Genomic DNA, 26,874 nt, shown 5'->3' with positions numbered 1-26,874 from the left:
TTTCAGCTGTAGTTGGACACAATGCCTTTATTTATTTGTTTCTATGTGGTACTGAGGATTGAACCCAGGGTCTCGCATGTGCTAGACGAGCGCTCTACGACAGAGCCACAACCCCAGCCCTATTCAATCTTACTAACATTTAAGCCCTCAGCAGACTCCCAAATAAAGAATTATTTGTAAAACTGGGTCATTTTAATGTTTTTTTCCTTACAATTTAGTTTCTTGATGATTGCAGATATCTAAGGCTGTTTGATAGTGTTCAGAAACATCACAGTAATGGTAGTTTGCCTAACTGGTTGTAATCTTCAATAATTATAAGGAATATGAAACTGCTGTCAAACCAGTAAGACCATATTTATGTATGCATCAGTTTTAGGATTGTTGGCAACCTGGGAATATTTCCCCCAAATAACTTTGCCTTCTTGTGTTACAAGCCTGGACTCACTCATGTTCATTTCAATGACAATACCTTTAATAATAACATCCAAAGTTGTGTATAATGAGGATGAGAAATTCTTTTTCACACCAAGTACTTGCAGACAAAATATGGCTTTCAGTTCAGGATGTGTTCCCTGGCCCTTTTGGAAACATAATCCCATCTGCCTAATGAATCTTTCATATTCAGGTGGTTTTCTCCTAAAGTCATCTCCAACAAAGTAGACTTTAGTAACCATCCTCTTCCATGCCTTCCTTTTTCTCTTTCCTTTTTTGAATAACTTTAAAAAAACTTTTTGTTATTGTTGTAGATGGAAATAATATTCTTATTTTATTTGTTTGTTTTTATTTGGTGCTGCTGAGGATCAAATCCAGTGCTTCACACATGCTAGGCAAGCACTCTACCACTGAGCTCCAGCCCTGGCCCTTGAATCACTTTTAATATTTCTCTTTCTCCCTGCACATGAAATTTGGGCAGAGTGACTTCCCATTTGCTTACCTTCCCTTGTTGTTTTTGTTTAATCATGTTGAATTGTTCTTTGGCTTGGGACTCACCCTTTCTGCCTAGAAGATAGACAGTTACTCCTGCTGCACAATTTTTAATTGATCTTTTATTTGGTGTTTCTCTTTTTGTGCATTTTGATAGTCTTTCTCATTTATATTTTCTCAGCATGGCACTGTTTATGGTAGAGCTTAGCCTTCAGGCTTTTTTTTTTTCTTTTTTGGCTTTCTTTGAACATTCAAGAGCTTCTCTTTCCTTCCTTCTCTTTTTCTGATAGTAATCCACATGGTATCCATAACTTTTAAGATATCATTCAATACCTTAATTTTACCAACAACCGAGAACAAGAAAGCCATAGTAGTCTCTTACAAGCCTTTTCGTTTCTGTAGCATTGGTTGTAATATCTCCTTTCACTTCTTTTAGTTATTTGAATCTTCTCATCTTCTTTTGTAAATTTATATGTTTTTCAAATTTGTTGTTCTTTTAAAAGGAACCCATTACAGTTTTGTTGTTTAACTTTATTGCTGTAATATTTTGGGGGGGTATCCAGTGATTTTGCTCTAATCTTAATTATTCTTTTCCTCCTGCCAACTTTGAATTTAGCTTGTTTTTCTCTTCCCCAATTCCTTGTAGTGTAGAGTTAGATTGTTGATATAAGATCATTTTCTTTTTTTAAAATATTTTTCTTTAGTTGTAGATGGACATAATGACTTTATTTTATTTATTTATTTTTATGTGGTGCTAAGGATCAAACCCAGTGCCTCACATGTGCTAGGCGAGTGCTCTACTGCTAAGCCAAAATCCTAGCCCCATTTTCTTTTTAATATAAGCATTTACTACAAAAAGTTTCCTTTTTGTGCTGCTTTCAATGCATTCTATAAGGTTAATATATTGGGCTTTCATTACTCTCAAGATATTTTCTAATTTTCTTTCTGATTTCTTCTTTGAAGAAAGAAGTTGGAGAGTATGGCTGTTGGAGAGTATGTTTAATTTTCACATATTTGAGAGTTTTCTGCTTTTTCTTCTGTTGTTGTACTCTACTTTCATTCCACTGAGTCAGAAAAAATACTTGATAGTTATTCACTATTATATTTTTATTGATTCTCTTTAGTTATATATAACATTAGGGTTCATTTGCACATAAGTATAGAGTTATGGAATATAATTTGCTCTAATTCAATCCCCAGGACTTTCCCTTTCCCTCCCCATCTCACTCCCAGTTCCGTTCACTTTGTTCGACTGATTTTTCTTTTGATTACAGAGTTTAATGCATTGCCATTTAAAATAATTACTGATAGGAAAGAACTTTATAATGCCATTTTGTTAATTATTTTCTATATATCCTTATCAAAAGCTTTTTTGTCCCACTTTCCCTTTCCTGCTATCTTACCTTTACATTTCCTTTTGTGTATCTTCTATGGGTACTTGCTTTGTGGTTACCATGGGGATTACATAGGATATTTTAAGGTTACAACAGTCTATTTTTTAACTTTTTGTAACAATACATTTTAATCTGAGAAAAACTAAAGTTTTATTGCAAAAAAAACCTCTACTCCTTTATATCAATGTACTTGTCCATTTATGTTATTGATGTCAGGTACTGCATATTTATTTTGTGTATCTCTACTAATATAGATTCGGGGGTTTTCTAAGTTTTTCTTTTGAATTCTAGCAGAATTTAAAGTTGTTTATGTACTAATGTTGTAATAGTATAGGATTCCATGTGTATATTCTGTATTTATCTCTATCAGAGAACTTTATTTTTCAAATGCTTTCATTTTGCTATCTAACATTCTTTATTTTAAGTAACTGGAAGGACTCCTTTTAGGATTTCTTATAGTGCAGGTCTGGTAGTAATGAACTATTTCAGATTTTGCTTCTCTGGGAAAGTCTTCATTTCCTCCTCATTTTTCAGTACCCAAAATATTGGATTTTATTTGAAAATGGCAAAAAGTCATTGGATTCTTTTATTAAATTATTTTGTTTCATTGTGCCAAGAACATCTAACATATCCTCTTAACAGGTTTCAAGTGTTTAATAAATTATTGTTGGAATAAGGCACTATGTTGAACTGCCCATATTTAGAGATTATTTATCTTGCCTTAGTGAAATTTCATTTCCATTGTTTTAGTAACTCCCTATTTCTGACCTCAACAGATTTTCAAAACAAAACTCCTCAACAAAATACTAGCAAACCAAGTTCAAATGCACATTTAATTGATCATCCACCATGATCAAGTGGAATTTATCCCAAGGATACAAGGATGGTCCAACATACACAAATATAGAAATATGATACACTACATTAACACAATGAAAACACAAATTATATGACCATCTCAATAGACAGAAGAAACATTTGACAAAATTGAATATCCTTTCAGGATTTAAAAAAACTCTTAATAAATAGGTATGGAACAAATGTACCTCAACATAATAAATGCCTCATATGATAAATCCAGACATAACAGCATATTCGGTGGTGAAAAGTTGAAAGATTTTCCTTTAAAATCAGTACTGGAAGTCATATGCAGAGCAACTAGGCAAAATAAATATATAAAAGACATACATGTTGGAAAGGAAGACATTAGATTGTCACTTTTTGTACATGACATTATCTTAAATATCCAAAATCCCCAAACCACCAAAAAACTGTTGGAATAAAAAAAATCAGTAAATTACAGAAAATAAAATCAACATACAAAAATATATACCAATAACATTAGGCTATTCAAAAAAGAAATCAATAATACAAAACCATTTAACTACAAAAAATTACTTAGGAAAAATTTTAGCCAAAGAGGTAAACAATCTGTACAATGGATACTATAAAACACTGTTGGAAAAAAAAATTAAAGAAGACACAAACAAATGGAGATCTATCTATGTTCATGGTTTGGAAGAATTAGTATTGTTAAAATATCCATAGTATCCAAAGTAATTCAGAAAAGAACCCAAATAACCAAAGCAGTATTGAGCAAAAATAACAAAGTTGGAGACATCACCCTGTCTGACTTAAAAATATACCTCAAAGCTATAGCAGCTAAAATAGGATGGTACTGACACATAAGCAGACACATAGATGAATGAAACATGACAGAGATTCTAGAAATAAACCCATGCATTAGTAATGGTAGTTTGCAACAAAGATACCAAGAACTAACAATGGGGAAAGGATAGTCTCTTCAATAAATGATATTGGATAAATAAAATAGCAACATACAGAGAGTGAAATTGGGTCCTTATTTCACACCACACACAAAAGATAAAATCAAATGGATTAAAAACTAAAACATAAGATCTGAAACTTTAAAAATACTAAAAGAAAACAAGAGGGAAAGCTCAATAGTATTTGTCTGGACCCTAAATTTGGGGTGTGACTTTAAAAGCACAGGCAGTGAAAGCAAAAATAGACAAATGGGATAATGTAAAATTAAGAATCTTCTCCACTACCAAAGAAACAATCAACATAGTGAAGAGACAACATAAAGAATGGGAGCAATATTTGCAGCCATACATCTCACAAGAGGTTAGTATCTAAAATATATGAGGAACTCCATAGCAAGAATACAAAAATATGATTTATAAATGAACAAAGGGCCTGAATAGACATTTCACAAAAGAAGACAAATTGTCAGTAGGTATATGAAAAATGTTCCACATCACTAGCTATCAGAGAAATGCAAATTAAAACCTTAATAAGATATCACCTCAGCCCTATTATAATGGCTATTATCAAAAAAAAAAGAACATAAGTCCTGGCAAAGGTATGGAGAAAAGGGAACTCTAACACACTATTGGTGGGAATGTAAATATGTACCACCATTTTGGAAAACCTTGCCCTTCCACCATGTGAGAACACAGTGAAAAGGCTGTGAACCAGAAAGTGAATTCTCACCAGACACCTCATTTACCATCAACTTCACCTTGAACAATTGCCCAGGTTCCAGAACTATGAGAAATAAATTTCTGATTATGGCATTTGCCAGTAAATGCATGGAACTGGAGAATAACATGCTAAGCAAAATAAGCCAATCCCAAAGAACCAAAGGCCCAATGTTGTTTTCTGATATATGAATAGTAATTCACAATATGGGAACACTAAGGAAGAATAGAGGTACTTTGGATTAGAGGGGAATGAAGGGAGGGAAGGGGTTCTGAAGCATTATTACCCTATGTGGATATGATCATATGACCTGTGTAATCCTATGTCATGTATAACCAGAATAATGAGAAGTTATACTCCATTTATATATAATGTGTAAAAATGCATTCTATTGTCATGTATAACTAATTAGAACAAATAAAAAGAGAAATTTCTGTTGTTTATAGGCTACTTAGTGGCATTTAATTGTAGCAGACCAATGGACTGAGACCAAAATTGGTACCAGGAAGCAGAGGTACTGCTCTGTCAAATACTAACATGTGGAAGCAGCTCTAGAATTTGGTAATGGGTAGAGACTGGAAATACTATTTGAGGTGGATGTTAGAACAAGCCTACATTGTCATGAATGGAGGAGAGCTGTAGAGAAAACCTCTGTCTTCTTAGAGAATATCTGAGTCCTCTTGAGCAGAATTTTGGAAGAAATATAGATGATGACATCCATTCTTATGAAATCTCAGGTGGAAATGATGACTATATTATATATATATATTAATATGTTAAGCCCAGAGTGCAAGTGCCTTGCAGACAGAATGATTTCAAAAGAGCCAAGGGCACACATGGGTTCTCAGGGTTTGCTTAGTAGAACCTCAAGGCTGTGCTCTTTGATTTCTGGCTCAGTACTCCTTGGCCATCCCAGGTATTGCTCCTGTGAGTCCAAGTACATTATTGTCTACAGTGGCCACCCCTGCAGAGAGCACAGGCAGTAAATCCTGGTAGTACCCCATGGAATCACTTCTACTGGTACTCAGAGTACATGAACTATGGAGGCATGACTACCTCTACCTAGATTTCAAAGGGTCGATATCTCACATACATCTAACATGGGCAAGGGAATGGGTACACATTGTGAGACTGGGCTGGCTGTGAAATAAAAGCTATGAAAGTACTATATCAGAAAATAAAGTCAAAAGGCAAGAATATTTTTGAAGCAGGGGCGGAGCCGACCAGAGGGGTTTGACTTCTAAGAAAAAGCCCTTGCTTGCTTGATATTATAGCAGTTACAGATCAAAGGGGATCAATAGGTATAAGATTTCAGTGTGGGAGGAGTCTTATTTCCGTGCTGGCTTCCCAGTGTGTCAGAGGTCTTGTAGTAAACAGGTTAGTTGGCATTTTTCAGGCTACGCCCACCTCTGGGAGGCTGTGTTTAAACTTGGAGCTGTGAGCTAGGTTTGGGCATTCTCAAATCGGTGGATTCCACCCAGGAGTTCCCAAAGGAGCAGCTTCACTGCCTGATGGCTTGAATGTTACTCAGTTCATACACAGCTCATAGTTAGCTCCCAACAGATGGAGCCATGTGGAACCCAGAGCATGCAACCCAAGCAGATGGCTACTATGAGGCCAGGGCTAGTGCAGAAAATGCACACCAGGACAGTGCCTAGTGGAACTCTGAGGATAGGGCCACTTCTGTGACCCCAGATCAATAGTGCTACCAAAATGTGATTATGGAGAGCCACAGGCACCCAACTCCAAATCATAGGGATGGGGCTGCTCAACCTCCTGGGATAGGGCTGACCTGAACCTTAATGGCCCAACTCCTGCCAGCAAACATGGGGAGGTGAGACTTCCAATCCAGTGAGTCTGGAAGACAGACTCTCAAATAAAACAATTATTTGTAAGCATTCAAATTTTGGACTTCTTTGTGACCTGTTACCAATTTCCTCTTTCCCATTTCAAAAGGAAAAAATGTCTATCCTTTGCCTCTCCTACCATTGTATTTTGGAAGCACATATTTTTTTACAGATGTTGTGTTGGTTCATTATAGTTGTAGATATCAATGGGACTTGTCATTACATATTCGTACATGCACACAATTTGATCATATAATTTGGCCAACATTACTCCTTAGCACTTCTCCCCTCCTTCCCCACCTCCCACCTCTTGGTCCCTTTCCTCTAGTAATATCCCTTTGATTTTTAGGAGATCTACCTTCCCTCACCTTTCTTTTCCTTTTTCCTCTCTAGCTTCTACATGAGAGAAAACATATGACATATAATGTATAATATTCTGAGTTTGACTTATTTCACTTAACATGATGGTCTCTAGTTCCATTCATTCTTCTGTAAATGCTGTTTCATTTTTCTTTATCAATGAATAAAATCCATTGTGTATATATACCACATTTACTTTATCCATTATTCCATTGATAGACACCGAGGCTGGTTCTATAGTTTGGCTCTTATGAATTGTGCTGCTATAAACATGGGTATACATGTATCAGTGTAGTAAGATGCCATTAATTATTCAGGGTAAATACCAAGGAATGGTATAGCTGTATCATATGGTGGTTCCAAGCCTAGTTTGTTGAGGAACCTCCATGCTGATTTCCATAGTAGTTGTACTAATTGACAGTCCTACATAGTTTGCTTGATTTCACAGGTGCACAGCTGGAAAACAGTTTGTCTCAGGATTAATTGTACTTTGAATGGAATGTCATGCATATCTGATCAAGATGGTATTTAGATGATATGTGTGGCTTTTTTAGTTGATGCTGGAATGAGTTAAGATTTGCAGGGATCCTAGGAAATAATGAACGTGTATTATATGCAAGAGGCATGAGTTTTGGGAAGCTCCGGACACAATGCTATGGTCTGAATGTTTGTGCCCCCGAAATTCATATGTTGACCAGCTATCCACCAGTGATAGTATTAGGAAGTGTGGCCTTGAGGAGGAGTTACTAGAATTGCAGGAATATGCCATATTTTTTAAAATTTTTCATTGGTGCATTATAATTATACATAATATTAGGATTCATTTTGACATGTGTACATGTACATAGCATAATTCAATCAATTGCATTCCCCAGTACTTTACCTTTCCCACTGTTAATCCCTCCCACCTCATGAATGGTATTAGCACCCTATAAAAGAGGCCTCAGAGGGCTACCTTGCCTCTTCTGCCATATTGGACATAGCAAGAAAGTCGTGTCTGTGAACCAGAAAGAGATCACTGATAACCAGAAAGAGATACTGAATCTGCCAGCACCTTGGTATGAATTTTCCAGCCTCCAGAACTTTGAGAAATAATATCAAAGTTGTTGTTTATAATCTACCTATTGTAAAATATTTTATTATAAGACCCTGAATGGACTAAGACAAATGCTAAAATGTATGCAGATGTGTTATATACCAATAAAATAAGTTATAATAATATACCAACAAAATCATAACTTGGCAAGAAGGGAGGAAAAACTGAAGTATAAGGGGCTGGAGTTGTAGCTCAATGGGAGAGCACCTGCCTACCACATGTGAGGCACTGGGTTCAATCCTCAGCATAACATAAAAATAAAATAATAAAACAAAGGTCTTGTGTCCATCTACAACTAAAATATATTTTTAAAAGTCAATAAAAATGAAGCATAAGTATGCTACTTATCTTTCACAAGGAGTTACATAGACACTATCAAAAGATGAAATGTAACTTTAAAAGTAAAAAAAAATTCATTCATTGTTTATTCTATTTTGTAAGGGATATTTTACAAAGTAAAATATACTATTGTGAGGAAAAGAAGGACATACCTTTTGTGCAGAGAAAGACATAACTTGAATAATATTTGGTCATTCTGAATAACATAGAATATGAAAGTACATAACTGCCTTAAAAATTTATGCCTTCTCTCCATTACTTATTTCTTGACAGCATCAATTTAATTTTTGATAAGTATATTGTATACTTTAGTTAGCTATATTATGTATGTCAATTTCTTATTTTTAAAATGGGAACAGTATAGTTATAATATTTCATTTTGCCAATATTTAATTCTTTGTAAAATCTTAATTTGTGAAATAATAATGTGTAAGTCACATTGAATATCTGGTTTATATGTATTTTTTGGCCTGTAGACTATTTTATTCAATTTAAGAACTATATGTAGAATGATATTGATGACCATACTCTTTTTAGTTGTAAATGAACACAATACCTTTATTCTATTTATTTATTTATTTATTTATTTATTTATTTGGTGCTGAGGATCAAACCCAATGCCTCACACATGCTAGGCAAGCACTCTACCACTGAGCTACAACCCCAGGCCCTGACCATAGTCTTTTTACACATTAGGCTCTTCCTCAAACTTTTTGGGAAACTAAGAAGTTCCAGGAGAGGATTCTAGATTTTAAACAGAAAAAAAAAATCTTAACACATTACAATGATCCAAAATGATAGTTGGGTGACACAAAAGGTATTTCAACAATATTTAGGAGACATTATATTATCTAGGTCAATCTATAAAATAGGAATAACCTTTTGATTCCAATATAATCTTCAAAAAGTGGCTTTCCTACTAGGCATGATAGCACATGCCCATAATCCCAGCAGCTTGAGGTTGAGAAAGGAGGATTGCAAGTTCAAAGCCAGCCTCAGTACTTAAGGCTCTAAGTAACTTAGTGAGACCCTGTCTCTAAATAAAAAATAAAATAAAATAAAAAGGACTGGGAATGGGGATTAGTGGTTAAGTGCCTTTGGGCTCAGTCCCTGGTACCAAAAAAGAAAATGTTGTTTTTTTCTTTTACCTTATATTCAGATCTGGCTTAGGGAAGATAGAGTTCTAGAAGGGAGATCTTTGTATTATTAGATAGGATTCCTTATTTCAAGCAAGTGTCAATCCTAATTTAGGATCCTTAATTTGACACCCCCAAAAAATTGTTGTATAAAACAACATATATATCCACAATTTTTGTTTATTTGTACATAGTACTAGGGATTAAACCCAGGGGCGCTCTACCACTGAGCTAATCCCCAGTCCTTTTTATTTTATTTTATTTTATTTTTTTTTTGAGACACAATCAGAGTTACCCAGGCTGGACTGAACTTACAATCCTCCTGCCTCAGCCTCCTGAGTTACTGGGATTGCAGGTGTATGCCACAGTTTTTAAAATTTTTCATTGGTGCATTATAATTATATATAATACTAGGATTCATTTTGACATATTTGTACATGACATAGCACAATTCGATCAATCACATTCCCCAATATTTTCCCTTTCCCACAGTTAATCCACTTCCCCAACCCTCTATTTTCATGAGATCATTTTTTTTAATCTTTTTCTGTCTACCTTCCAAATATGAGATAAAACTTATGACTCTTAACTTGCTGAGTCTGACTTATGTCTCTTAGCATGATACTCTCCAGTTCCATTGATATTCCTGCAAAGGACATAATTTCTTTCTTCTTGATAGTTGAATAAAAATTGTGTATATATAACACACTTTATTTTTTCTTCTGTCATTGGATACCTAGGCGGGTTCCATAATTGGCTATAATGAATTGCACTGCTACAAACATGTTTGTACAGTATGCTGACTATAACTTTTCTGGATTATACTGAGGATTATCTGGATCATATGGTACTTCCAATCCACAGTCATTTAAGTAAGTGGTTCAGGTGTCCTTATGGTTTAAGAAACTGTAACAGCCGAATATCAAAAAAGCAAACTGTACTCAATTGGAATATAACATCAAGTAGATATCTTGACAGTCCTGTGACTAATAATGGTATTGAATTTGTCATTTAAACTCCTTTTGAAAATAAATTTCTAAATAGAGATGATTTCCCTGACAGATATCACTTCTACAAAAGAAATTCAAGAAAATAAAAGCAGATTGAACATTTTCAACATTATTTTAACAGCATAAGATAACCTTGATAATAAATTAGAAAAAAGCATTACAAAGTAAGAAAAATATAGGCTATTTTTCTTAATGAACATAGATGCAAATTTCCTCAGCAAAACTGTTAACAAATAGAATCCATCAGTAAATAAAATAATAATGTGCTGCAACCAACTAGAATTTATTTTGGTTATGCAAGACTAATCCAATATTAGAAAGCCAATCAATGTAATCCATCATATTAAAAAGGTAAAGAAACATGATCTGATAAATTGATATAAAATTTTTGACAAAATATAATCCCTTTTCATCAGGGAAAATCTCAGTAAAGAATAAATAGAAGATAATTTCCTCAACCTGACAAAGACCATATACCAAAAAATCCATAGGTAATCTCATACTTAATATTTTTATGGTTTAAATCTGAAATTTCATGTGTCAGGCAATGTAGCAGTGTTCAGAGGTCAAAATATTAGATGATAAGGGCTCTGACCTCATATGTGGATTAATCCATTTGATGGAGTCATAATCCCAAAGATTCTTTCTTTCAAAAACTGCTGGTGAATTTAGCAAGGTCCCAGGTTATAAGATCAAGAGACAAAAGCTAAAGTGATGTTAATGAACTTTTAAAAAGCAGACTATCCTTCTTCGAGGAAAGAAACACGTGGAAGTCAAAAATTTAAAAACAAGGACAAGGGTATAGTTCAGTGGTAAAGAACAAGGCCTTTATTTCCAGACACAGCACCACCCAAAACTCACTTATAAACATGCTTCAAAATAAATTAGGAGCCAGGTGCAGTGGCTCAGTCCTGTAATCCCAGAGGCTCGGGAGGCTGAAATAGGAGGATCATGAGTTCAAAGCCAGCCTCAGCAAAAGCAAGGCACTAAGCAACTCAGTGAGACCCTGTCTCTAAATAAATACAAAATAGGGCTGGGGAAGTGCGTCAGTGGTCAAGTGTCCCTGAGTTCAATCCCCAGTACCTCCCCGAAAAATACAGAAATAAACTCCCCAAAATACAGCTAGATAATTATTGAAGGAGTTACAAAAGTCATTCAATAGAGGATGAAAAGTATTTTCACTAACTGATCTTAGAACAATTGCACTTCCATAGGCCAGAAATTTAACTCAAAATGGATCATAGATGTAATTGTAAGGTTATAAAACTTTTAAAGTTAATTAAGAATATTAGAAAATTTTCATAAATTAGGTTTGATGAAAAGATGTTAGATGTGACATCAAATGTATGATCTAGCACAGAAAAAAATCACTTCATCAAAATTAAAAATAAAAAGTTTCCCCAAAAAAACATTATTAATAGGATGAAAATACAAGCTTTAGACTGGGAGAAAATATTTGTAAACATACATCTGACAAGGGACTCATATCCAGAATATATAAGAAATCTTGTAAGCTCAAAAAAATTTTTTAAATGTGATATCATTGGAAAATAAGCAAAAAGAAGAATAGACACTTTATCAAAGAGTATATACCAGTCAGGCATGGTGGTGAATGCCTATAATCCTAGCAACTTCAGGAGGCTGAGGCAGGAGGATCACAAGTTCGAGGCTAGCCTTGGCAACTTAATGAGACCCTGTCTCAAAATTAAAAAAAAAATCTGTCTGGGGATGTAGCTAAATGGTAGAGCACCCTGGGTTTAATCTCCGGTATTGGTGGGGGTGGGAGGAAGAAAATTTTAAAAAGAGCACATACAGAAGAAGAATACAAAAAGCATGGAAAGAGTTGTGGATGTAGTCCAGTGGTAGAGTGCTTGTCTAGCATGCACAAGGCCCTGGGTTTGGTCCCTAGCACTGCAAAAACTATTAGGCAAACAAACTGAAGTCACAGTGACATAACCCTGCACACACATCAGAATAGAGTATGTATATATGTGTATATGTATGTATATCACACAAAATATTAAGCACTTCTGAGAATAATGAGCAACTGGATCTCATATATTTCCATTAAAATATGGAATAGTACAGTCACTCTGCAGTTTCTTATAGTTTGAGAGGTTCTCATAAAATTTAACATAAACTTACCATACAATCTAGCAATCATTCTTTTTGATATTTATCCAAGGAAAACAAAAGTGCATATCCACATAAAAACCTATATGTGAATGTTTATATCAGTTTATTTTTATTAGCCCCAAACAGGAAACAAATGTCCTTAAGTGGGTGAATTGATAAGTAATCTGTGGTGATTCAAATAATAAAATACTACTTATCTATTTAAAAATGAACTATTGGTACATATAACACATTTGAATAAATTTCAAAGATATGCTGAGTGATAAAGTCAATCTCATAAGATTACATGCTGCATGACTTCATTTATGATATATTCCTAATAATAAATTTATGATAAATATAGATAAGTGGTTTTCAGGGTTTAGGGCTGGCAGGGGGAGGGCCTTACTCTTAAGGAGTACCACAGAGGAGTTTTTCCATGATGATGGAATAATTTTATATCCTAAATTTAGTAGTGGTTACACAAATCAATACATGTGATAAAAAATTTATAATACTGTATACCAAAAAGGATACATGAAAAACTAGTGCAATCTTAGTAAGTTCCAGAATTTAGTGAATCGTATTATACTAATGTCATCTTTTACTCTTTTTTTTGAAAATGTAGTATAGATGTGAAAAAAATTATCATTAGGTCAACTTGAATAAAAAGTATTCTGCTATTTTCAGTAGCTTTATTGAAATATAAGTTACATACCATAAATTTACCCAGTTAAAGTGAATAGTGGGTTTTAGTGTGATTAACAGGGTTGTGTTACCATAACCATAATACAGTTTTAGAACATTCTTATTTCCCCCCAAAGGAAACTTATACCTCTTAATAATCACTTTCTAATTTCCTTATTCTAGACCTAGAGGACCACTAATATACTTTCTGCCTCTCTAGATTTGCATATTATAAGCATTTCATATAAATTGAATAATCCAATATGTGGTCTTTGATAACTGGCTTTTATCTTTTCATAAGTGAAATGTTCATCTTTGTCTCAGAAAATATCAGTGATTCAATGTTTTTTATTGATGAATAAAAATCTGTTATAAGAGTATAGTAAATTGTGTTTATCCACTCACCATTAATGAACATTTAAGTGGGTCGAATGTTTGCCCATTATGAATCATGCTTCTTTGAACATTTATATATAAAATCTTTATGTTATAAAATAGTATTTAATTTCTCTTGGATAGATACCTAGGAGTGGAGTTGCTGGGTTACATGGTAACTCTAATATTTAGAAGAACTATCAGTTTTCCAAAGAGGCCTCACAATTTCACATTCTTACCAGCAATGTTCTTATTTATCCAAATTCTCACCAAAACACTTAATTATCTGTATTTTAAATTATTTTCAAACAATTCTGTTGTTTATGAGGTTGCCTCTTCATGTTGGTTCAATTTATACTTCCCTTACACTTAATGATGTTCAGCATGGTTTCAAATAGTTGTTGGCCATTTGCTTATTTTTTCAGGCTGGGTTTTTCTGGTTGCCCTGACTGGTCTTGAACTCTTGGGCTTAAGTGATCCTTTTAGACTCCAGAGTAGCTGGAATGGCAAACATGTGCCACCACATTTGGCTTTGAATATATATATATATATATATATATATATATATATATATATATATATAGAGAGAGAGAGAGAGAGAGAGAGAGAGAGACAGAGAGAGAGAGAGACAGAGAGAGAGAGAGACAGAGAGAGAGAGAAAAATGCCTATAAGATCCTTTGCCCATTTATGTAATTATTGACTTAAATTTCTTTATAATTTTGGAGACAAGTCTCTTATCAGATATATGATTTGCAAATATTTTTCTCATTCTGAGGGGCATCTTTTCACTTTCTGGATGATATCATTTGAAACAAAATTTTATATGTAATCAACTTTTCAAATGCATGCGCATTTGGTGTATATCTGAAAAGTCTATGATCAACAAAAGGCCAGGAATATTTATTCCTATGTTTTCTTCCAAAAGGTTATTTAAGTGTTTTTATTAGGGCATTATAGTTACACACAATAGTGGAGTTCATTTTGACACAATCACATATGCATGGAGTATAACTTGATCCACTGCAATCTGTCCCCTGTGCTTCCTCTTTCCCTCTCCTCTTCCCTCCTCTTTCCCTTCCTCTACTTCACTGCTCTTCCTTCTATTTGTTGTTTTCAATTGGTGTTTTCTAGATGTAGATAAAGGTGGAATTCACTGTGGTGTATTCATACATGCACAGACCATAATGTGGTCAATTTCATTCCATGGTCACTCCCTTTTCCCTTCCCTCATCTCTCCCCTCCATCCCATTTAGACTGTGCTCCCCTCTATTCTCATGACATTTGCCCCACCACACATTTTGTTCCTTACTTTGCTCTTGCCTCTGCATATGCGAGGAAACATTTGACACTTGTCTGAGTCTGGCACTTTGCACCTAGCATGATGTTCTTCAGTTCCATCCATGTCCTAACAACTGCCATTGTTTCATTGTTTTATTACTATAACATATATATATATATATATATATATATATATATATATAGAGAGAGAGAGAGAGAGAGAGAGAGAGAGACTATATATAGAGAGAAAGAGAGAATAGAGAGAGAGAATATATATATAGAGAGAAAATGATTCTATGAAATATATATAGAGAGAGTATATATATAGAAAATGATTCTATGAAATATATATATAGAAAAAATGATTCTATGAAACATATATATGAAATATGATATATATCAGATTTTCTTGATCCATTCATCTACTGACAGACTTCTATCTGGTGAGCTAGTTCCATAATTAGGCTACTGTGAATTGTGCTATTATAAGCATGGATGTGGTTCTATCACTATAGTATGCCAACTTTAGTTCTTTTTGAAAAATATCAAGGAGTTGGATAAATAACTTGATCATATGGTGGTTGTGTTTCTAGTCTTTTGAGGAATTTCCATACTGCTTTCCAAAGTGCCTTGTACTAATTTGCAGACCTACCAACAACATACATATGAGTATATCATTTTCTCCACGTCTTTACCAACATTTGTTATTATTTGTGTTCTTGATGATTGCCATTCTAACTGGAGTGAGATGAAATTGCAATATAGTTTTTAAAAAATATTTTTTAGTTGTAGATGGACACAATAACTTTATTTTATTTATTTATTTTTATGTGGTGCTGAGAGTAAACCCCAGTGCATGCTAGGCAAGCACTCTACCATTGAGCCATAACCCTAGCCCTCAATATAGTTTTTTAATAACTTTATTTTGTTTATCTATTTTTTATGTGGTGCTGAGTATCAAACCCAGTGCCTCACGTTAGTGAGGCAAGTGCTTTGCCACTAAGCCACAACCACAGCTCCTCAATATAGTTTTGATTTGCATTTCCCTGGTTGCTAGGAATGTTGAACATTTTTTCATGTATTTGTTGGTCATTTTTATTTCATTTTTAAAGAAATTCCTGTTTAATTCTTTTGCCTATTGATTGGAATATTAGTTTTTTTGTGTTAAGCTTTTTAGTTCTTTATGTATTCTGGGTATTAATTCCCTGTCAGAGGAGTAGCTGGCAAAGATTCTCTCCCGTTCTGTAGATTCTTTCTTCATTCTTTTGTTTAACTTACCCTGCAAAACCTTCATAATTTGATGACATCCCATTAATTGATCATTGGTTTTAGTTCTTAAGTGTTAGGGCTCTTGTTAAGAAGTTTGGTCTTGCTAAGAAGTTATACTTAGTGTGGTGGTACACACCTGAAATCTCAGTGACGTGGGAGGCTGAGGCAGGAGGATCACAAACTCAAGGACAGCCTCAGCAAGTTAGTGAGTCTCTTAACAACTTAAGAGACTCTGCCTCAAAATAAAAAAGACTAGGAATGTGGTTCAGCATTTAAACATCACTGGATTCAACCCCTGGGAAGGAAGGAAGGAAGGAAGGAAGGAAGGAAGGAAGGAAGGAAGGAAGGAAGGAAGGGAGGGAGGGAGGGAGGGAGGGAGGGAGGGAGGGAGGGAGGGAGGGAGAAGAAGTTGGGACCTATGCCATTGCATTGGAGTGTCAATCCTATTTTTTGTTTGTTTGTTTTTGTTTGTTTCCAACCATTTGCAAAGTGTCTAGTCTCATCCCTAGGTCTTTAATCCCTTTGAATTGACTTTTGTTCAGGGTGAGAGATAGGGATCTGTTTTCATTCCTCTACATATAGATTCCCCGTTTTCCCAGCATCATTTTAAAAAAAGCTATTTTTTCTCCAACATATTTTTGGCACCTTTTTTTTGAGAATCAGATGATTGTATCTATGTGAATTTGTCTCTGTGTCTTAAATTCCATTGGTCTTAATATCTGTTTTGATGCCAGTGTCCTACTGTTTTTGTTACTATAGTTCTGTAGTGTAATTTGAGGTCCAGTATTGTGATTCCTTCAGCATCACTTTTTTTACTCAGGATTGTTTTGACTATTCTGGGTGTTTTATTTTTTCAAATGAATTTTAGAACCTCTCTCTCTCTCTAGGCTTATGAAGAAATTCATTGGTATACTGAAGGGGATTTCATTGAATCTGTATAATGCTTTTGGTAGTGTGGCCATAATTCTGTCTATCCAAGAACATGGGAGGTCTTTCCATCTTCTAAGGTCTTCTTAGATTTCTTTGTTCAGTGTCCCATAGTTTTCATCATAGTGGTCTTTCATCTTTTTGGTTAGATTTTTTTTTCTTGCTTGGCAGATTCATAATTAGAGTATTGGAAAGCTTTTGATTTATGAGTGCTGATCTTGTATCCTGCTGTTTTGTTGAATTTGTTTATCAGCTCTAGAAGTCTTCTGGTGGAGTTTCTTTGGGTCTTCTAAATATAGGATCATGTCATCAATAAGTAGAGATAATTCAACTTTTTTTCTCTATTTGTATCCATTTAATTTCCCTCTGTTGCCTCATTTCTCTGACTAGAATTTCAATAACTATACTAAATAGAAGTAGTGAGAGTGAGTATCCTTATCTGTTCTTCATTTTAGAGGAAACATTTTCAGTTTTTCTCCATTCAGTCTGATGTCGGCTTTGGTTTTATTGCAAATAACCTTTATAATGTTGAGATTAGTTTCTTCTAACCCTAGTTTCTCAAGCATTTTTAATATAAATATATGATTGATTTTCTCAAGGCTTTTTCTGCATCTATTGAATGATCATGTGATTCTTTAATTATATTGAAGTGGTTAATTACATTTATTGTTTTGCACATGTTGAACCAACCTTCCATCCCTGGGATGAAACCCACTTTATCATGGTATATTATTTTCTTATTGTAAATTTTTGAATGTGGTTTGCTAATATTTTACTAAGGATTTTTGCATCTATGTTCACCAGGGTATTGGCCTGTAATTTTCTTTCCTTTTTTTTTTTTTGTCTGGTTTTGGTATCAAGGCTATACTGGCTTCATAAAATGAATTTGGCATTGTACCCTTCTTTTCTATTTCATAAAATAATTTGAGGAAGACTGGTGTTAGTTTTCTCATGGAAATCTATCTGGTCCTAAGCTTTTCTTTGTTTGGGCTTGTGCTGCTTTAATCTCATTGCTTGGTATTAGTGTGTTTAGGTTTCCTGTATCTTCCTAGTTCAATTTGGACAGGTCACATGTGTCTAGAAATTTCTCAATGTCTTCTAGATTTTCCAGTTTATTGGAATATAAATTTTCAAAATAGTTTCCAATGAACTTCTGAATTTCAGAATTATCTATGGTGGTATCTCCTTTTTCATCTCTAATTTTGTTGATTTGGATCGCCTTTTTTGTTGGTTAGTTTGGCTAAGTGTTTATCAATATTGTTTATCTTGGAAAAGCAAAAGTTTATACTTTTAATTCTTATAAATATGATCCTAATGCTATGAAGTATGGGTAAATATCCATTCTATTGCAGATTACATCCAGTTATCCCTACATCATTTGTTGAAATGCAGTTGTTCCACCAAAAGAAGTATATTTTCCTCATTGTTCAATTATTAATTATTTTACTTTCTGGGATAATTTGTGAAGGATTGACATTAATTAATATTTAAATGTTAATTAGGGTTTACCAGTAATGTCATCTGGACCTCAGCATTTTTTTGTTGTGGGAAATTTTGAATTATTAATTCAATCTCTTATTTATTTATTCACTTTCTATTTTCTTACACCCATATTGGCAATTTGCTTTTTGTAGGAATTTGTTAATATAATCTGTTATGCAATTTGTTGATTACAATTGCTCATAAATTTCCTAATGATACTTTCACTTTCTATAAACTTGCTAGAATTACTATCTGTTCCATTTTCAGTCTTGTTAATTTATGTCTTGTCTCCTTTTTCTTGTTCCATCTAATGAAAAATTTGCCAATTTGATAATCATTGTTAAGAAACAACTTGGTTTTCTAATTTTCTCTATTATTTTATATTTTCTATTTAGTTTATTTGCACTGTAATCTCAATTATTTCTTTCTGTCTCATTTTTTTTCTCTTTTTCTAGTTTATTAAGATGAAAGTTCCCATTATTGATCTGAGAACTTTTGTAGCCTTTTGCAGCAAATAATTTCCTTCTAACACTGCTTAAAGTACATCTCATAAGTTTGACATATTATTTTCACTCATCTATGCTGACTTCCTTTGTGATTTCTTCTAAAATCTATTGATTGGTTCAAATTGCATTGCTTAATTTCCATACATTTTTAATTTATAAAATTCACTTCTGCTGTTGGTTTCTAATCACATTCTATTATGGTCAGAGGATATGTTTGTGTAATATCTAATTTTAACATCATTATGGGTTATTTTATGGCCTTGCCTATGGGACTATCCTGGAGAATGTTTCATGTATACTTGATAAGAATATGTATTCAGCTACTGTAGAGGAAGGTATTCTATAGATATTCATTAACTATAATTGATTTATATTGTTATTCAAGTTTTCTGTACTTTTGTTGATCTTTTGCCTAGATACTTTATCCACTATTAAAAATTTGGTATCAGCCAGTGTGGTGGCGCATACCTATAATCCCAGCAGCTGGGGAGGCTGAGGCAGGAGGATCGTGAGTTCAAAACCAGCCTCAGCAACAGTGAGGTACTAAGCAACTCAGTGAGACCCTGACTCTAAATAAAAAAATACAAAATAGGGCTAGGATGTGGCTCAGTGGTCAAATGCCCCTGAGTTCAATCCCTGGTACAAAAAAAAATTAATTCTTGACTATAATTATTGAATTTTTCTATTATGCCTTTTTCTCTTCATGTGTTTTGGGACTTTGTTCTTATATGAATATGCTATATAATTGTTATATCTTTTGGAAGCATTGACATTTTATCATTATACAATATCCGTTTAGCAATCTTTTTTGACCTGAAATATATTTTTTTCTGATATTAATATAGCACTTCCAGCTCTCTTACAGGTGCTATTGTATAACATGTCTTATTCCTTCGTTTTACTTTCAATCTATTTGTGTCTTTAAATATTAAATATGTCTTTTGCAGACAGTATAGTTAGGATTAGATCTTGTTTTTCTATCCACAAAATCACTGCCTTTTTGAATGAATACTTTAATTCACTCACATCAAATGCTATTATTGATATATCTTGATTTATGCTTGTCATTGTGCTTTTGGTTTCTATTAACTTCATTATAATTTTTGTTTATGTTCCATTTTTTTCTGTCTTTGTATTGAGTAGATATTTTCCAATATACTTTTTAAATCCTTTAATTATTCTCCCAACATTTTGGGGCAGTTTTCTTTTTCATTGCTTTGTCTCACAGACAAAGCAACCTTTGCCCCTCTCACAGACAAAGTAATTTTTTAAAAAAAATTGTCATATGTCATATATATATATATATATATATATATTGTGTGTGTGTGTGTGTGTGTGTGTGTGTGTATGTGTGTTACATTTCTGGAAGTCAGAAGGTCACCCATCTTATGCGAAAATCAAGATGTCATCCAGGCTAATACTCCCTTTGGAGTCTATAAAGAAGAAAAATAAAGGAAAACTTCTTTCCTTGCCTTTTCTAGCTTCTAGAGGTTACCTGAATTCTTTGTCCCATGAGCCCTTCTCCCTTCTTCAAAGCCATCACCTCAGCCTCTGAATTCATAGGTTACAAGTTTTAGGACTTACACATATTTGGTGAGCTATTTAAGTTTACTGATTCTTTTTCTGCCACCTCACATCTACTGTTGAGCACCTCCTGTGATTTTTTTTATTAAATTATATTTTGGATCCAGATTTTTTGGTTGTTTTTTGAAAAATTTCTATTTTTTGAATTGTATTTTCCATGATGAGTCATTGTTATCTTACCTTCCTATAATTCTTTAAACATAGCTTCCTTTAGTTCTATGAACATACTCATAATAGATATTTTACAACCTTTGCCCCTCTCAAAGATAACTTCTAGTACCTGTTCTTTCCTGTGTATGAGTCACACTTTCCTGTTTCACTGTCTGTTAAAAATTTCCTTATTTAAAAATTGGACATTTTAGTTAATATATTGCAACATCTCTTGGTACTGTTCGTTTTCTGGGGAGGGTTATTGTGGTTTATTTTTATAGTGACTTGGCTAGACTAATTCTGAAAAGTCCATTTCTTTTGAATATTGAAGTGCTGATATCCTTTCCTCAGATTGTTTTACTTGGTTTTTTGAATGACTTTTACACACTAATTAGCTAAAGAGGTTTCTTGCATTGCATGGATGTCTTGAAAAGTTCACTCAAGGAAGATCATTTAATCTGACTCAATGAATCCTATATCCTTTGTGTACTGACAGAAACAGTGGTGGCACATGCTGAGGCCATACTTCTGAATGAAACCATTCTGGTTTGAGCAGATGCTGCAAGAGCAAGAACCCTAGTCAAATTTTGCTAGTGGCTCCAGTAGAGCTCTTAGTGACCCATCTTGCTATTAGGGGCGCAACAAGGCCAAAAGAAAGGAATCTGTTTTGTTATTGTTGTATGTTTTTGTTTCTCTCTTTTTTTTTGGATTCTGACATTTTAATTTATTTTGAATATAAGTCATTTTTTTTCAAGTGAAGAAACAGAATCAACCTAAGGATGTGGTCTTCCAGGGATACAAGCCAAGTCTTGAGATCTTCAGCAGAGAACACTATAGTACCAGGTGCTAGCAATAGGGTTACACACTCTAAATAGCAACCACTTATCTTCATTTTTCATTAGGGAATAGCCAAAATTCCTTAAAGCCATGATATATAGAACATCTTCATCCACAAAGGCTAGAATGATCCAAATTATATGCAAGCCAACCTATTGGGAAACAAGATCAGAGCTGGCCCAGGACTGGGTATCAGAGACAGTGCTTATGCTTTAAAAACATACTCCGTGGCTTAAAAAGTTCCTGATCCCTTGTCACTAAGAAACAAAGTAAAAAATATTACAGATGGATCCACACTAATATGTGATTTTATGGAGGTCTTCCACCAGAATGTGAAGGTAGAGATAAGTGTAGGGAATAAGATCTTTTGATATTTTAAAAATATATTACTCAGTAACTAAGAAATTAGACATACTACTCTCTTTCATTTGCTGTAATAACAAATTGACAAAGAAGGCTATTTAAAAGAAATGCTCATCTAAAGAAGGAGGGAAGGGTAACACTTTCCACTATAGAATAACCTCCTGCTTTTCCAGATAGTTAGCATTGTTATTCTTCCATGATACATATTCATGTGGAAAAACTTGTTGAGTTTTGCCAGGGCCAGATGAAAAACAGAGTGTTTCCTGATTAGATAATTAACCTTAGTGAACATTTTTGAGAGGGACCCATGAACTCTGGCCATTATTCTGTCAACATCTGCAAACTGCATAATTCCTCAACCCTTAGTCAATGGTTTCTGTTCAATGTGAACATCTTAAAGCTGGGTTCAGTCCCACTGTGACTTATCAAAGTGAATGTTAGTCATCAAAGTCTGGAATGTCATCATAGGACTAACCCTGGTAGCCTTTAGATGCATAGTGGGCAATGCACAGATGGTAAAATCCTGACAGGAACACCAGAATGCCAAGGATCAGGACAGGAACAGCCGTTTTCCCTGCCCCCTCTCTTTGCTGATGTAGCCTGACAGCAGAAGGGAGCCTGTGATAATGAGAAAGGTGCCAATCAAAAACAGCACAGTGGCAAATGGCTTTATAAGGGATCTTAGGAGGGCTTTTCTTAAACTGAACACCAACGTAGCTATCATCTGTGTGGGAAAGCCTTGAGTATTTTACTTTATTCCTGGGGGTTCCAGTAGCCAGATTCGTTCAAGACGGCATCAGAACACAGTAACACAGCCACAGTCCGAGCATAGCACCAAGACTGGGGCTAGTGGGGAACCCATCCACAGCTGCCTGCCAAGGCATCCCAGGCCTCACGGCACAGCCAACCTAACTCCCCGCCCCCTAGAAAGCACCATCCTGACACCAGAACTCTTTTTTGTTTTCATATTTAACCTTTGCTAACCCTGGTTGTCCTTGGGTCAGAGTAGCTTATGATCAGTCACTGATTGGTCAGAGATTATGCTTAAGATTCCTGAGCCACCAAGGATTTCTGCCTTTGTGTTACATAAGTGTGTGATTTAGAGATGGCCTTCAAAGTTTATAAATTAAGCCAGCCAGGGGTTGGTAGTTCTTAGCTCAGAAGTTCTCACACTATTTATTCCTGAAAAAGTGCTAACTTGAACAGGTGCTCTGTCCTATAGGGTTTTCACATGGCCTTCTTCAATTATCTTTCACTGAACTTCATTTTAGATTTCAGGCTGACCTACTCTGATTATTAATTGATTATTTATTGTTTTAAAAAGTGACCTAGGCCTTAAATTCTCCCATTCTCTTATCCAAATATTGTCAACTCTCTTAGACAAGGCCAGGAAGGTGTAATACTTCTTGGTTTGACCCCTGCTCCCTTGTCAGAAACTTTGCATTATGGAGTGAGAGCTGGAGATGAGTGGGTGTTTTGGTGTTGCTACCTGCTTTTCTCCATTTGCCAAGCATAGATTTTCTACAGAGATATAAAGGTAAATACAAATCCAAAAAAGGAAAAAAAATAAAAATTTTCATGGCCCCTAAAGGTAAGAAGACTCTAATTTCTTAGAGCATATACTTTAGCCCACATTAAATTGTGAATTATTTCAATGCTCCTTTGAGATATATGTAAGTGGTTTAAAGTCATCATACAAAAAAAAAACACTTGCATACCCATGTTTATTGTAGAATTTTACATAAGAGCTAAGATATGGAGTCAGACCACATGCCTTGTCAACAGATTAATGAATAAAGAAAATATGGGAAGAGTCCTGAAAACGGCAGAATGGAGCTAGGTAGCAATTCCTAATTTCCCACAACATAGAAAGGAGGAAGCAAAAGAATAACTGATCTGAGAGAACTTGACTACAACTTTATACCTGGATTAAAAGAATTATGGAAAATAATATTAATAACTTTTGCTTTTCATAAGGTTGATTTTATGTGACTTGGCTCTGAAGTGTTTGTAGTTAATAGGGTTCAGTGAGTCCTCTCAAAGTGGTGCTGATACTGGGATCAGCAGAGGCCCCACATTGAGTTAAAGTATCAATACCTGAATAATCACCCAACCCAGGGCTCTGAAGAGAAAGAATCTCATGAAGTAGTTCCTTGCTTTAAAAAAAGCAATAACCATCCCAATAGATAATTACACATCCAAACAATATGAAAAGGCAGGGAACAAGTCATCCCAAACAGCACATAATGCTTCAACAACTGATTCCATCAACACCACAGTGGAGGAATTGTCAGAATTCAGAAAGTTCATAATTAAACTTATCTATGGGGTAAAAGACAATATAAGGAGTGGAATTAGAGAGAAAATATAGGAAGTGAAAGATCATTCCAATAGAGATAGATTCTGAAAAAGAACCCAAGAGAAAGGCTAGAAATGAAAAACTCAATAAATCAAATTAAAAATTCAGTGAAAAGCATGACCAATAGAATAGGACATGTTAGAGATAGATTTTTCATGCCTTGAAGACAAAGTATATAATATTGACAATAAAGTAGACTATAACAAAAATATGTTAAGAGCCCATGTTCAGAACATTCAAGAAATCCGGGATAAAATCGAGACCAAATTTAAGAATCATTGGGGTAGATAAAGGCTCTGAAATACAAACTAAAGGGATGGGGATGCACAATATTTTCAATGAAATAATTTTAGAAAATATTTCAAATCTTAGGAATAAGATGGAAATTCAAATATAAGATGCATTCAACACTCCAAATATACAGAATTACAATAAATAAGCCCTAAGACACAGTATAATGAAAATTCCTAGTATACAAAATAAATTTAGAATTCTAAAAGCTGCAAGTGAAAAATGGCTGGTCATATTTAGTGTAAACCAATTCAAATTTCAACTGATTTCTCAATCCAGACTCTAAAAGCCAAGAGGGCTTGGAATAATATATACCAAGCTCTGTAAGAAAATAGATGTCAAACTAGATTACTATACCTGGAAAAATTATCCTTCCAAATTGAAAACAAAATACAAATCTTCCATGATAAATAGAAGCTCAAGAATTAATAACCTCAAAGTTTTCAGTATAAAGCATACTCAATGAAATATTTCATGAAGTAATGAAAATAAAAAGAAAACCATCATAGGGATGAATTGCACAATAATAGTTAAAGGAAAACCAAATCTGAATTAAACATTGGAAACAAACAAAATGGAAAGAAATAAAAATCATCTCTATAATAACATTGAATGTAAATGATCTAATCTCTTCAATCAAACGATATAGATTGGGTCAGGTGCAGTGGCACATACCTGTAATCCCAGTGGCTTGGGAGGCTGAGACAGGAGGATTTCAAGTTCAAAGCCAGCCTCTACAACTTAGCTACGTGCTATAATCTAATATTATACCTCAAGGCTGTAAAAAAGAAGAACAAACAATACCCAAATCAGTAGAAAAGAGGAAGCAATTAAAATTAGAGCTGAAATTAAGAATTAAAAAAATACAAAGGATCAGAAACAAAGAGTTGTTTTTTAAAGGATAAACAGGATTGACAAACCTTTAGCCAAACTAAATCAAATAGAGAGAAAATTTAAATAAACAAATTAGGGATGAAAAAGGAAATGTCACCACAAACACTGCTGAAATTTAGAGGATCAACAGAGTATTTTAAAAATTTATACTCCAATAAGCTATAAAATCTTGAAGATATTGGCAAATTCATAGAGACATATGACTTACTCAGATTGAACCTGGAGGATATAGAAAGCTTAACCAGATCTATATCAAGTAATGAAATTGAAAGAGCTATCAAAAGTATTCCAACAAAGAAAAGCCCTGACCTGGACAGATTCTTAGCCAAGTTCTACCAAACCTTTAAATAAGAACTAATACCAATCCTCATCAAAATATTCTATGAAATAGAAAGGAAGGAAAGACTGTCAAATTCATTCTATGCAGCCAATATCACCCTGATACCAAAACCAGACAAAGACATATCAAGAAAAGTATTTAGGCCAATATCTTAAAACTCATGAAAAAAATATTGGCAAACCATATCAAAAACACATTAAAATATAGTACATCATGATTAAGTAGCTCTTTTCCCAGGTTCAACATATGCAAATCAATAAGTGTAATGCCACATAAATAGAGTTAAGGACACAAATCACATGATTATCTCAATAGATACAGAAAAAGAATTTGATAATAATGAATTTGTAACACCCATTCATTTTTTTAAAAAATTAGAGAAACTATGGATAGAAGGAACTTACTTCAACCTTATAAAGGCTATATATGACAAACCCAAGACCAACATCATACTGCTTGCATAAAAACAAAGTGTTTCATTTAAAAACAGGAACAATCAGGTATACCCATTCTCATCACTCCCTATTCAGCATAGTTCTTGAAACTCTAGCCAGCATGAGAGAGGGAAATTAAAAGGATACATATAGCACAAGAAGAGCTCAAATAATCTGTTTGGTAACTATGTGATCCTATATTTAGAAGACCCAAAACTTCACCAGAAGACTTCTAGGGCTGAGAAACAAATTCAGCAAAGTAGTAGGACAGAAGATCAACATACATAAATCAATAGCTTTTCTATACTCCAATAATGAGTCTGATGAAAAAGAAATTAGGAAGACTATCCAATTCACAGTAACCTCAAAAA

General features: G+C 34.1%; 3 pseudogenes; all 3 read right to left on the bottom strand.

The window, feature by feature from the left end:
- Positions 1-335: 335 nt before the first annotated feature.
- On the bottom strand, positions 336-16,361 carry LOC101963594 (ribosome biogenesis protein NSA2 homolog pseudogene; annotated as a pseudogene).
- Positions 16,362-21,438: 5,077 nt separating this feature from the next.
- LOC101963309 (small ribosomal subunit protein uS14 pseudogene) lies at positions 21,439-21,608 on the bottom strand (annotated as a pseudogene).
- A 1,014-nt stretch (positions 21,609-22,622) lies between these two features.
- On the bottom strand, positions 22,623-22,982 carry LOC101961896 (transmembrane protein 230 pseudogene; annotated as a pseudogene).
- Between the last annotated feature and the right edge of the window lie 3,892 nt (positions 22,983-26,874).

This window comes from Ictidomys tridecemlineatus, chromosome X (genome assembly GCF_052094955.1).
Source record: "Ictidomys tridecemlineatus isolate mIctTri1 chromosome X, mIctTri1.hap1, whole genome shotgun sequence".
Taxonomy (NCBI): domain Eukaryota; kingdom Metazoa; phylum Chordata; class Mammalia; order Rodentia; family Sciuridae; genus Ictidomys; species Ictidomys tridecemlineatus.
Note: the sequence above shows the minus strand (reverse complement) of the source record. Positions and strands in the feature narration are given on the sequence as shown.